Genomic DNA, 13,955 nt, shown 5'->3' on the forward strand with positions numbered 1-13,955 from the left:
TCGAGGCTCTAACGGCCCTCCGCAGCGTTCCAGTGGCCGCCATTCTTCTCGCCCTGCCACGCCCGACGCCCAAAGGCGCCACGTCCTCGGTGGCCTGCCGGAGGCTTCGCCTAACCCCTGCAGCGTGGGGTCAAGAGACGCGGCGGTGGGCGGGATCTGGGCTCCGAGGGGCCGCCGCCATTAGGTCGCGGAGGTGGGGGTGGGGGAGCAGTTCGTTGCTGCTTCCAGGCTCGGGCCCTGCCAGTGGGCGGCTGCGGCGAGGGCTCTGGGGCTCGGTAAGACACAGCCTGAGCTTGTCCCGGGGGCCCCCCAGTTCACCTGCCGACCACAGGCCGGAGGGCCTGGAGGGCCCCGGGCTAGAAGGCCGCAATCCGCTTCTTACCGCGCTCTCTGCCGGAACTGACTTGGCACTTCTCTTTTATATTTTTAATGAAAGAATAAAATTTTGGTGAGTACGGAAGGAAAATAAGTTAAGAAAATGCATTCAGTGTCCAATTATACCAATAGCTCCAACTTAAAACGAATTTAAAAAATGCTAGAACAGTGCTTTAAAAACTTTACTGTACACACAAATTACCTAGGGCCCTTGTTAAAATAAGGATTCTTATTTGATATGTCTGGGGAGGAGGCTGAGATTCTGCATTTCTAACAAGATCCCAGGTGATGTTGCCACTGCTGGTTTGTGGGCCATATTACAAGTAGCAAGGGTCCAGAAGATGTTTTGAAACCCTTGTGAATTTAAGCGAAATGTTCCCTTTAACATTTCTTCATAACCCAATTTGCATAAAGCTAGGTCAGTTACTCAACTGCTCCAGGGTTAGGGACTAATTCTCTCATTAAATCCAAGTTGTCATTGATTGTTAGATGAGTCATTATTTTATGTGCTGCTAAGAAGGGAAAATACTGACAAACTATGATGCATGCTGATTTCAGATATGTTAAAATAGGAGTCTTAGAATTCAAGGAATAGGGGGGTTTCTCTGACTCCTTCCCACTTTCCACAGTGAGTGTTTACTCTGTGCCAGGTACTTTTTCTATGAGATAGGTGCTCTGATGATCCCATCTGACAGAGGTTTGGAGTGGCAAATTACTTTAAGTGGCACAGCTGGAATTTGAACCCAGGTCTCTATGACTGGAGCGCCAACACTCTCATCTTCTCCCCCACAGGAAAGACTCTTGTCCCTGAGGAAAATTTCCCACTGTGCTGTCTCCAAAGGCATTCACTTAAGGTAACTGCTCCTACAAGAGCATCTGTGCCCACGGTGTTTCTTTCCTTTTTAAACACATTTTCTTTGAGCCTGGCTTCTTGTATTCATCACTCTATTGAAGAGGCTTGTCTTGAACTCACCAGTGACTTTTTACTGCTAAATCCAGCAATCCTTTCAGTCGGAATGTTCCCTGACCTTCTCTCTGTCGGACAAGCCTGCCATCCTCTCCTTGAATGTGTTTCTTCTGTGTTTTTGAGTAGCTTGTTGTTTATGTTTGATGCTTCTCTGATATGAGTAAATCACACTTCACTTAATATATTTATCACCAGCTTTGCTTTGCAACCATGCATCAGAAGGGTATGAAAGAATTCAGGCGGTTCCTGAGTCCTCACTGAATGAAAGTGATGCATTTGGGGGTACAATACAAACTGTGATTTGGAATCATGGATCTTTCCTGCTAGAACCATCTCTTTTTTGCTTCCACTTTGTGTATACTTTTATCGTGGAGTTTACAGTGTTAGGTTCTAATTATATTCACTTGTCTTTGTATCCTGCTTGACTGAAATCCTTGTGGGTAGAGACTGTGTTTTATTTATTTCTGTTCCTCCAACCCCTGTCCGATGCCTGGCACACAAATGATTCAACAGTACTGAGGCAGGAACGAAATTCACTATTTTAGTTGCAAGAGTAGCTATTTGCTGATATCCATCTTGTGTTGCAAGGCAATGTCACCTATGAGGTCTCTAGCCTCAGGAACAGATCAGTCAGAATGGGGCTGGGGGCTGTGGTGATGTCCCTTCTCTGTTTTACATGGAGACCTCACAGGTCCCAGATTGAAATTATTCTTGGCTTATTTGCTAGTTTTTTTTGTTTGTTCGTTTCCAGCTAATTTGGAAGTTTTGATTTTTTCACACAGGAGGGTAAAATAAACTTTTGTATGGAGGGCAAAGTCTTCTAATGCAAAAAAGAAAAATCCATCAATAAGGGTCACCTTATAGTGTCATTAAAAATAAAAAACAACAATTGGATGAAGGACTGTAGGGTTAAATGTTCCTGTCAAGAAATGGTTCTCTAGGAGTTTGAAAGGGTTGCTTTCTGAACATGCCCAATTTGTCCTCCTCAAGGAACTTCTTCTCCTCATAGCATCTGACTCCCTAAGCCCATTCCCAACTTGGTCTAAGATGATGTAAGCCTGAAGGAGCTTAGCCCCCCTCCTCCCTCAGCCCTTATGGGCTAGCATGATGGTCTCCCATCACTCCCCTGCTTGCTGGGTCACTTTGAGTAGATTTGATTCAGTTCATTGTCTGCTTCTGAAGCCAGTCAGGTAAAGCCACACTCAGTGGTAATTCAGCAATATAACAAAGCTGTTTTTAAGAAAAGTCAAATTAAATCTTTTCTTGAAAGAGGAAAGTGACATAACTGTTGACCCGCCGTAATTAATTTTACTGCTTGATTTCAGAGTCCATCATACCTATTTCTTCTTTTGTTTGTCAGATGATTTGTGTTCAATCCAAACAGCACTTTTCTTAAGCCACTAATTTATCTGCGGAGCTGTGGCTGCAGAATGTTTAAAAACAACCCAGGTAGCTGCAGAGGCCATAGAGAAGCAGTGTGTCAGGAAGGCCAATAGAGGGCACTGGGCTATTTGTGATAACTTTGGAAGGGGTGGAGAAGTCTGTATACCAGCCTTTAGATTGGGGGGCGTGGGGTGGGGTGGGGAGGGAGTAAATGAACACAGCATTTTTTATCTCACTAATTCTGTTAGAAGCACAATGGAATTTTAAAAAATGAAGATGGAAAAATTCATCAGCTATATCTTTAGGTCTGAATTCTATGCAATGAAAGTTTTCAACATTGGCTGTTTATCCCTTACAAAGAGCTTAGAGGACCTAACACATTCTTCCTTTTCCTGATATATTTCAGTTTGCCTGCGGGCCATGGTAAAGTACTTAAATTACCCAAAGATTGGTGGTTTGGGAAGTAATAACTTTGTAGAAGACAGTTGAAATAAAAGAAATGCTGAAGATGCAATATCTGGTTTCTAAGGAACATTTTGTATTTCCCTCCGGGATTCTGATTCCCTTTCTCCCCCCCCCCCTCCCTCGCTGAATTCCTTCCTTCCTTCCTATTTTCCTTTAGAAGTTGGAGTGGGTGGTTTGTTTCTTCTCTGGGGGAACTGATTGGTAAGCTTACGTTCTGCTGTTCCTTCCCTTGAATTCTCGGATACCACGATAGACTCTTGTCTGTTGCCTTATCTCCTCTCCGTTCTCCAGAGGCCTCAGTTGGAGAAAGTTAGGAGGAAGGTGGAAGAGGGAGGAAGCCGGGTCAGTGGGGGTTGGCTGAGTTTGGAAGGCATCTTCAGGGGCTCCTCTTGGCTCCTTACCACAGGGCAGCTGCTATGGGCACATGGCCTAACCTCTTTACTCTAGCCCTGGGAGCTCTCTCGCTTTTCACTCCATACACCTCTCCCCATTAGATTTTTCAGGCCTCTAGTATTTGTGGTCTTCTGAAATTGTTTCACATTTCTCTCTTCAGATCACTGTATCACTGTCACAGCTGGCTGGGCAAATAGGTGATTTTCACTGCCACAGGTCTAGAGCATCTCATAAAAACAACTCATATATTATCAAAGAAAAGCAAAAAAGTAATTATCTCAGGACTTTCAAATTTGTGACAGCGATTTAAAAGTGCTCTTAAGCAGGGAATGCTCAAACTCTTCCCTCTGAATTAATCTGCACTTAAAATTAAATCAATCTCAGCTGTTTTGACACAATTAAAATTTTGTAAAGCCTCACCAAAATTACTTCAGTAGATCCTTGGGCTCTCTTTAGGGATAATAATTTATCTTGAATGATTTATTTTGAAAAGAGTCATGTGACTTAAACCAGGATGGTTATGGTAATTTACTCATGTGAAACTAGTGGCAGGTGTGTTGGTTAGGGCGAGCCAGCTGGAAAAGAGGTAGAGAATATCCATAAAAGAGAAGGTTGAGAAAAGGTAAATTTGTCCCCTAGAGGAGCCAGCAGGAACAAGGAAGGAGACAGGGGGAAGCAAATAAGAAATGTAGAGTAAAATTTGTTTGTTTTTGAGAATTTACCTCAGAGTGTACCAGTGAAATACTTTTAAGAAAGATAATTTATGTAACATTAAATGAATAGAGAGAGTCAAGGAAAGATAAATTGTTCTTTTCTCCTGAGATAGTAAGAAATGGGTAGAGGGAGTAAAGTAGTGTTAAGCTTAGGAATCTTCATAAATTTCCCCCATTTCTAAAGCACATCTTCACTTTCCTCTGAAAATCTAACATGTTGCAACTCTCTAGCAATAAAAGCCTTAATACAGGTTGTTTTATAATGAATTTTCAAAGACATCCCTAATTGCACTTCACAGAGTGATGTATTCTATAGGCAATCAAATCACTGTTGGTTAGATTGATACACACAGGGGACCTCACTCTATGGATTACGTATGATCGAGATGTGGTGTAATCTATTAAAGCCTGAATTCTCATTCTCAGTAGAATTCTGTTTTGGATGCACATTTTAACTAATAACCACTGGTGCTAGTTGTGTCAGAGTCTGATGTGTGGTCTGGCCCACATAGTAGAAAGGTGGCCATAGAAAGCCTGTTGTGACCTTAGTCTTTGGCTGTGAAACGGGAGCCTGAGGCATCCCCCGGCTTCATTACCAGCGGGGTCCCTCAGCCTGTCTCAGGCATGGATGCTGCAGATGTTAGTGTTTATAGATGGCATGGGAGGGATGTTGCCCTGCATGCAGTAGGCCCACGACAAGACTTGTGTCTTAGGATGTGCGTGGTTGAGATAGGAAGGGTAACCCAGTGTGCTGGAGCCGCTTAGCAAGGTGTTGTGTTTAGAGACCTGGGAGGGGAGTTGACCCAGTCAAAACATGAGTTTATCAGGCTCAGTGACCTCAAGCCATCTGCCTATGCCATGGGGAGGCTGGGACACTGAGGGGAGCAGTTGTAGGTTAGGGGTAGAAGGATGCTGATTGCAGGAATCAGACAGAAGAGATTTCCCTCCTGGTAGAAGCTTAGACGATTTAGAGGACATGACAAATGCTTTGGTTTTGGAAGTGAGACCTTCAGTCTAGATGGAGTTGACAACAGTCCTTCTATTAAGAAAGCTGAACGCTGGGAGGAGGAGAGGAGGTTGGAATCATTCATTGGCATTTTTGTAGGAGTATGTCGTGTGAGGGCAGTAACGCTAATAACTTCATTCTTTGGTGTCTTCTCCTGAAGGCTTGGGAGAGGTGCCTTGAAAGTGCAATCAGAAACGAGTAGAGCCAAGAGTTCTTCTGCTAAAGGTGGGAACAAAGAAGTCTTTCTGAGGAGCTCTCACCATTTCTCAGGAAGTCATGAGTGGCAGAATGATAGGGAAATATGTGAGACTAGTAGTGTGAGAAGATATCTGAAAGTTGCATGTCTTTCTGGAGTACTGGCAGTGGTGACTCCCTACCCTTGGGCAGAGTGTGTCAGACTTTGGCTGGTTGCAGCTGTGACAGTACTGTTGGCAGTAAAGGAGCAGTAGGAGACCACTGGGTAGCTACAGTAGCAACAAGCAACCTCTACTATTTGTGCCAGAGACATTGACCTTCAATTACATGTGGGTTCTTAGATCTCATCCAGATGGCTGAAGCCATTTTACATATGACCTTTGCATAAATGTGATACAATTGTGCATATTTTAAGGATTTTTATAGGATTTGGTAACCAAAATACATAAATCTATTCCTCTCTGCTAGACACTCAGACATATTACTTTGGTATATGAAATGAAAGCTAAAAGTTGACACAATTAAAAGAAATGCATATTTGATTTCAGATTAATTGAATGGAAGGTAGGAAAATGAAAGTGCATTAACTCTAACAGTAGCTTTAAACAGAATAAACAATGGACTTTTCAAAGGATTATGGTTAACCTTAAAATGCCAAAATGAAACCTGAAGCAATTATTGGTAATATAGATGTATTATTATTTTTCTTTTAGCACATAATCTTTTTTTTAACATCTTTGAGTATACTTGCTTCACAGTTGTGTGTTAGTTTCTGCTTTAAAACAAAGTGAATCAGCTATATGTATAAATATATCCCCATATCTCTTCCCTCTTGCGTCTCCCACTCTCCCTATCCCATCCTTCTAGGTGGTCACAAAGCACCGAGCTGATATCCCAGTGCTATGCAGCTGCTTCCCACTATCTATTTTACATTTGGTGGTGTATATATGTCCATGCCACTCTCTCACTTCGTCCCAGCTTGCCCTTTCCCCTCTCTGTGTCCTCAAGTCCATTCTCTACGTCTGTGTCTTTATTCCTGTCCTGCTGCTAGGTTCTTCAGAACCATTTTTTGTTTTTTTTTTAGATTCCATATATATGTGTTAGCATATGGTATTTGTTTTTCCCTTTCTGATTTGCTTCACTCTGTATGACAGTCCCTAGGTCCATCCACCTCACTCCAAATAACTCAATTTTGTTTCTCTTTATGGCTAATATTCCATTGTATATATGTGCCACATCTTCTTTATCCATTCATCTGTCGATGGACACTTAGGTTGCTTCCATGTCCAGGCTATTGTAAATAGAGCTGCAATGAACATTGTGGTACATGACTCTTTTTGAATTATGGTTTTCTCAGGATATATGCCCAGTAGTGGGATTGCTGGGTTGTACGATAGTTCTATTTGTAGTTTTTTAAGGAACCTCCATACTGTTCTCCATAGTGGCTGTACCAATTTACATTCCCACCAACAGTGCAAGAGGGTTCCCTTTTCTCCACACCCTCTCCAGCATATATTGTTTCTAGATTTTTTGAGGATGGCCATTCAGACTGGTGTGAGGTGATACCTCACTGTGGTTTTGATTTGCATTTCTCTAATGATTAGCGATGTTGAGCATTCTTTCATGTGTTTGTTGGCAATCTGTATATCTTCTTTGGAGAAATGTCTATTTAGGTCTTCTGCCCATTTTTGGGTTGGGTTGTTTGTTTTTTGATATTGAGTTGCATGAACTGCTTGTAATTTTGGAGATTAATCCTTTGTCAGTTGCTTCATTTGCAAATATTTCCTCCCATTCTGAGGGTTGTCTTTTCGTCTTGTTATGGTTTCCTTTGCTGTGCAAAAGCTTTGAAGTTTCATTAGGTCCCATTGGTTTATTTTTGTTTTTATTTCCCTTTCTCTAGGAGGTGAGTCAAAAAGGATCTTGCTGTGACTGATGTCATAGAGTGCTCTGCCTATGTTTTCCTCTAAGACTTTGATAGTGTCTGGCCTTACATTTAGCTCTTTAATCCATTTTGAGCTTATTTTTGTGTATGGTGTTAGGGAGTGTTCTAAATTCATTTTTTTACATGTACCTGTCCAGTTTTCCCAGCACCACTTATTGAAGAGGCTGTCTTTTCTCCATTGTATACTCTTGCATCCTTTATCAAAGATAAGGTGACCATATGTGTGTGGGTTTCTCTCTGGGCTTTCTATCCTGTTCCATTGATCTATATTTCTGTTTTTGTGCCAGTACCATACTGTCTTGATTGCTGTAGCTTTGTAGTATAGTCTGAAGTCTGGGAATCTGATTCCTCCAGCTCCGTTTTTCTTTCTCAAGATTGCTTTGGCTATTCCCGGTCCTTTGTGATTCCATACAAATTGTGAAATTTTTTGTTCTAGTTCTGTGAAAAATGCCAATGGTAATTTGATAGGGATTGCACTGAATCTGTAGATTGCTTTGGGTAGTAGAGTCATTTTCACAATGTTGATTCTTCCAATCCAAGAACATGGTATATCTCCCCATCTGTTTATATCATCTTTAATTCTGTCATCAGTGTCTTATAATTTTCTGCATACAGGTCTTTTGTCTCCTTAGGTAGGTTTATTCCTAGGTATTTTATTCTTTTTGTTGCATTGGTAAATGGGGGTGTTTCTTTAATTTCTCTTTCAGATTTTTCATCATTACTCTATAGGAATGCAAGAGATTTCTGTGTGTTAATTTTGTATCCTGATGCTTTACCAAAGTCATTGATTAGCTCTAGTAGTTTTTGGTAGCATCTTTAGGATTCTCTATGTATAGTATCATATCACCTGCAAACAGTGACACCTTTACTTCTTTTCCGATTTGGATTCCTTTTATTTCTTTTTCTTCTCTGATTGCTGTGGCTAAAACTTCCAAGACTAGTTGATTAATAGTGGTGAGAGTGGACAACCTTGTTTTGTTCCTGATCTTAGAGGAAATGCTTTCAGTTTTTCACAATTGAGAATGATGTTGGCTGTGGGTTTGTCATATATGGCCTTTATTATGTTGATGTAAGTTCCCTCTATGCCTACTTTCTGGAGAGTTTTTATGATAAATGTGTGTTGAATTTTGTCAAAAGCTTTTTCTGTATCTATTGACATGATCATATGGTTTTTATTCTTCAATTTGTTAATATGATGTATCACATTGACTGATTTGTGTATATTGAAAAGTCCTTGCATTCCTGGGATAAAACCCAGTTGATCATGGTGTATGATCCTTTTAACGTGCTGTTGGATTCTGTTTGCTAGTATTTTATTGAGGATATTTGCATCTATGTTCATCAGTGATATTGGTCTGCAGTTTTCTTTCTTTGTGACATCTTTGTCTGGTTTTGGTATCAGGGTGATGGTGGCCTTGTAGAATGAGTTTGGGACTGGTCCTCTGTCTGCTATATTTTGGAAGAGTTTGAGAAGGATAGGTGTTAGTTCTTCTCTAAATGTTTGATAGAATTTGCCTGTGAAGCCATCTGGTCCTGGACTTTTGTTGGTTGGAAGATTTTTAATCACAGTCTCAATATCAGTGCTTGTTATTGGTCTGTTTTTCTTTTCCATTTCTTCCTGGTTCGGTCTCAGAAGGTTGTGCTTTTCTAAGAATTTGTCCATTTCTTCCAGGTTGTCCATTTTATTGGCATAGAGTTGCTTGTAGCAATCTCTCATGATCCTTTGTCTTTCTGGAGTATCAGTTGTTAATTCTCCTTTTTCATTTCTAATTTTATTGATTTGAGTCTTCTCCCTTTTTTTCTTGATGAGTCTGGCTAATGGGTTATCAATTTTGTTTTTCTTCTCAAAGAACCGGGTTTTAGTTTTTGATCTTTGCTATTGTTTCCTTCATTTCTTTTTCATTTATTTCTGATCTGATCTTTATGATTTCTTTCCTTCTGCTAGCTTTGGGGGTTTTTTGTTCTTCTGTCTCTAATTGCTTTAGGTGTAAGGATAGGCTGTTTATTCGAGATGTTTCTTGTTTCTTGAGGTAGGATTGTATTGTTATAAACTTCCCTCTTAGAACTGCTTTTGCTGCATCCCATAGGTTTTGGGTTGTCGTGTTTTCACTGTCATTTGTTTCTAGGTATTTTTTGATTTCCTCTTTGATTTTTTCAGTGATCTCTTGGTTATTAAGAGTGTATTGTTTAGCCTCCATGTGTTTGTATTTCTTAAAGATTTTCCCCTGTAACTGATATCTAGTCTCATAGCACTGTGGTCAGAAATGATACTTGATACGATTTCAGTTTTCTTAACTTTACCAAGGCTTGATTTGTGACCCAAGATATGATCTATCCTGGAGAATGTTCCATGAGCAATTGAGAAGAAAGTGTATTGTGTTGTTTTTTGGATGGAATGTCCTATAAATATCCATTAAATCCATCTTGTTTAATGTATAATTTAAAGCTTGTGTTTCCTTATTTATTTTTATTTTGGATCATCTGTCCATTGGTGAAAATGGGGTGTTAAAGTCCCGTACTATGATTGTGTTACTGTCAATTTCCCCCTTTATGGCTGTTAGCATTTGCCTTATGTATTGAGGTGCTCCTATGTTGTGTGCATAAATATTTACAACTTTTATATCTTCCTCTTGGTTTGATCCCTTGATCATTATATGTAGTGTCCTTCTTTGTCTCTTGTAATAGTCTTTGTTTGAAAGTCTATTTTGTCTAATAGGAGAATTGCTACTTCAGCTTTCTTTTGATTTCCATTTGCCTGGAATATCTTTTTCCATCCCCTCACTTTCATTCTGTATGCGTCCCTAGGTCTGAAGTGGGTCTCTTGTAGACAGCATATGTATGGGTCTTGTTTTTGTATCCATTCAGCCAGTGTATGTCTTTTGGTTGGAGCTTTTAATCCATTTACATTGAAGGTAATTATCGATATGTATGTTCCTATTACAATTTTCTAAACTGTACTGGGTTTGTTATTGTAGGTCTTTTCCTTCTCTTGTTTTTCCTGCCTAGAGAAGTTCCTTTAGCATCCATTGTAAAGCTGGTTTTGTGCTGCTGAATTCTCTTAGCTTTTGCTTGTCTGTAAAAGTTTTAATTTCTCCGTCGAATCTGAATGAGATCCTTGCTGAGTAGAGTAATCTCAGTTGTAGTTTTTTCCCTTTAACTATGTCCTGCCACTCCCTTGTGCCTTGCTGAGTTTCTGCTGGAAAGTCAGCTGTTAACCTTATGGGGATTCCCTTGTGTTTTATTTGTTGTTTTTCCCTTGCTGCTTTTAATATTTTTTGTTTGTATTTAATTTTTGATAGTTTGATTAATATGTGTCTTGGCATGTTTCTCCTTGGATATGTCCTTTATGGGACTCTCTGTGCTTCCTGGACTTGATTAACTATTTCCCTTCCCATATTAGGGAAGTTTGCAACTATAATGTCTTCAAATATTTTCTCAGTCCCTTTCTTTTTCTCATCTTCTTCTGGGACCCCTATAATTCGAATGTTGCTGTGTTTAATGTTGCCCCAGAGGTCTTTGTGACTGTCCTCAATTCTTTTCATTCTTTTCTCTGTATTCTGCTCTGTGGTAGTTATTTCCACTATTTTATTTTCCAGGTCACTTATCTGTTCTTCTGTCTCAGTTATTCTGCTGTTGATTCCTTCTAGAGAATTTTAAATTTCATTTATTGTGTTGTTCATCATTGTTTGTTTGCTCTTTAGTTCTTCTAGTCCTTGTTAAACATTTATTGTATTTTCTTCATTCTATTTCCAAGATTTTGGATCATATTTATTATTATTACTCTGAATCCTTTTTCAGGTAGAGTGCCTATTTCCTCTTCATTTCTTTGGTCTGGTGGGGTTTTATCTTGCTCCTTCATCTGCTGTGTGTTTCTCTGTCTTCTCATTTTGCTTAACTTACTGTGTTCGGGGTCTCCTTTTCGCAGGTTGCAGGTTCATAGTTCCCGTTGTTTTTGGTGTCTATCCCCAGTGTCTAAGGTTGGTTCATTGACCTGTGTATGCTTCCTGGTGAAGGGGACTGGTGCCTGTGTTCTGGTGGATGAGGCTGGATCTTGTCTTTCTAGTGGGCAGGAATGTGTTCAGTGGTGTGTTTAGGGTGTCTTTGACCTTATTATGATTTTAGGCAGCGTCTCTGCTAATTGGTGAGGTTGTGTTCCTGTCTTGCTAGTTGTTTGGCATAGGATGTCCAGCACTGTAGCTTGCTGGTCGTTGAGTGGAGCTGGGTCTTAGCATTGAGATGGAGATCTCTGGGAGGGCTTTCACCATTTGATACTACGTGGAGCTGGGATCTCTCTGTTGTATCAATGTCCTGAACTTGGCTCTCCCACCTCAGAGGCACAGGCCTGACAACCAGCCAGAGTACAAAGGCCCTGCCAGCGACATGGCTGGTTTCATTTGATCAAAAGCACCATTCCTGTTTGTCATTACGACTGTTAGCCTGTTCATCCACTGCCATCCTATGTCTTCATTCAAGTGACTGATTAAAATACTCACCACAGGTCCACTGGGAGGCTTTGAGGGTTGTACTGATTTGGAGAGGGTCCCTTGTTCAGCACTCCTGCTCAGATTGTTCTGAATCAATCACCACACCAGCACTTAGCCAACTTAGATGTATTATTAATACCAGCTGTAACCCAGGTTTTGATTATGTAGGAAAACAGGCTTAAACTTTTGGCAGACAGTAAACTTAAAAGTTCAAGCAAACCCAAGTTTTTACATACTGAAGATGTAGGGAGCATTTCTATTTGAAGAACCCAGATTTTTCCTCCACAGGGAATACACTGAAACTGGAATTATCCCAGTGATCATCAAATGTGACTTCATTCTTTAGAAAGTAACTATGTCCTTATTTTTCTGAATCCTTAAATTTATAATTTTTCCAAAGTATTGTATTTGTCAAACTGTGATGTAGGAACCTTTTTTGGACATGTGCAGGCTTCCATTAGCTTTTCTTCTCCTTTAAAAAACTTTCTTGATTCTCCTCCTACAGGAGGTACCTGAATTGTCATACTGCAAATAGGCACTGTGGTACTGTGGTGAGTGGGATATCCTTCCTTCCTTTTTTTTAAAAAAAATTAATAAATTAACTAATTTTTGGCTGCATTGTGTCTTTGTTGCTGAGCGCAGTCTTTCTCTAGTTGTGGTGAACGGGGTCTACTCTTCGTTGGGGTGTGTGGGCTCTTCATTGTGGTGGCTTCTCTTGTTGTAGAGCATGGGCTCTCCGTATGTGGGCTTCAGTAGTTGGGGCACACAGGCTCAGTAGTTGTGGCGCACCAGCTTTGTTGCTCTGCAGCATGTGGGATCTTCCAAGACCAGGATTGAACCTGTGTCCCCTGCACTGGCAGGTGGATTTTTAACCACTGCACCACCAGGGAAGTCCTGGGAGATCCTTTCTTGCTACAACAGTGTGATCCCTCTAGTGATGGATCTGGGGCATGGAGGCAGGACAAATTAATGGACTGAATTTGATGGAGCTAATAGAATGGTTTCTTATAGCTTCAACAGGGGCAAGATAGAATCTTTGTCTTGGCAAGGTCACTCAGCAGGACTGCAGGCCAGGGTCAAGATGTCAGCACTGTTGTCTCACCTTCTTGCTTCAGTATTCTAGAGTATGGTGTCTGCCATGCTTGTTTCCATTCCTCCTGATAAGGGGAGCAGCATTTTTACTCTTCTGGAAGTAGAGGAGGGGAGAGAGACTGGAGCCCCTACCTTGGGAAATTAAATTATACTTCATCAGTTAGGCATTTGTGTTTTATGGAGGAATGTGATTTGCGTTTTAGATGACTGTACAACAAACCAGTGACAAGAGTTTGATTGCAAATATCCAGTGTAACTTTTTGGAATAGGGGATTGAGGTTGAAGATAACAGCAAGATTGAGAGAAAGAGAAAAATAGAAAAAGAAGCAATAGGGCTCAGAATATTACCTGAAAATAACATGCAGATGCATAGTAACAACCTGCAAACCCATGACATCTTTCTAATGGCTTCACAACTGGATGCTATCTTTAGGAAAATGTAAGTGAAGATTATTAATTGGGGATGGATGGAATCACCAAAAGTGAGTACAGCCTTTTTTGGTGAATATTTTTATTAGTTAAAATGAATCATTATCAAGGAAAGAGAAACAGGGTTTCTTCCTTTAAGGAATTTATCCTGTCAAAGGAAAAAAGAAGACAAATACAAGCAGGACAGAAAAGAATGAACATTCACTAGACACATTATTTGCTAGGAACTCTACTTATAGTAAACCATATTTTTGCATGCACCATATTTGTTACAATACTATGAAGTATGTGTTATTATTATCACATATTTTGATGATAAAAATGGAGACTTAAGAGGTTAAAAAGCTTGCCCAAAGTCACACAGCAGTTAAAAGACAGATCCAGGAAACTGACTTCTGATCCCAGACTCTTTTTCTTTTTTTTCATGAATGTATGAACTTTATTTTACACACAATATTATCTCTTGGTTTCCAGATCAGCTTCTCTTGTCTGTTAACTGATTTATCTCCAT

The 13,955-nt window shown here is 40.3% G+C and overlaps 1 long non-coding RNA gene across 2 annotated transcripts in view; it reads left to right on the forward strand.

Annotated features, from left to right (window-relative positions):
- Positions 1–320: 320 nt before the first annotated feature.
- Positions 321–13,955, forward strand: part of LOC307182448 — a 221,520-nt gene continuing 207,885 nt past the window's right edge. For both annotated transcript variants that reach the window (XR_013827171.1, XR_013827172.1), the window contains exons 1-2: positions 321–448; positions 1,168–1,229. This is a non-coding gene — a long non-coding RNA (uncharacterized lncRNA). The remainder of the gene's footprint in view (positions 449–1,167; positions 1,230–13,955) is intronic.

The sequence above is a fragment of the Stenella coeruleoalba genome, assembly GCF_951394435.1.
Source record: "Stenella coeruleoalba genome assembly, chromosome: 2".
Lineage (NCBI taxonomy): Eukaryota > Metazoa > Chordata > Mammalia > Artiodactyla > Delphinidae > Stenella > Stenella coeruleoalba.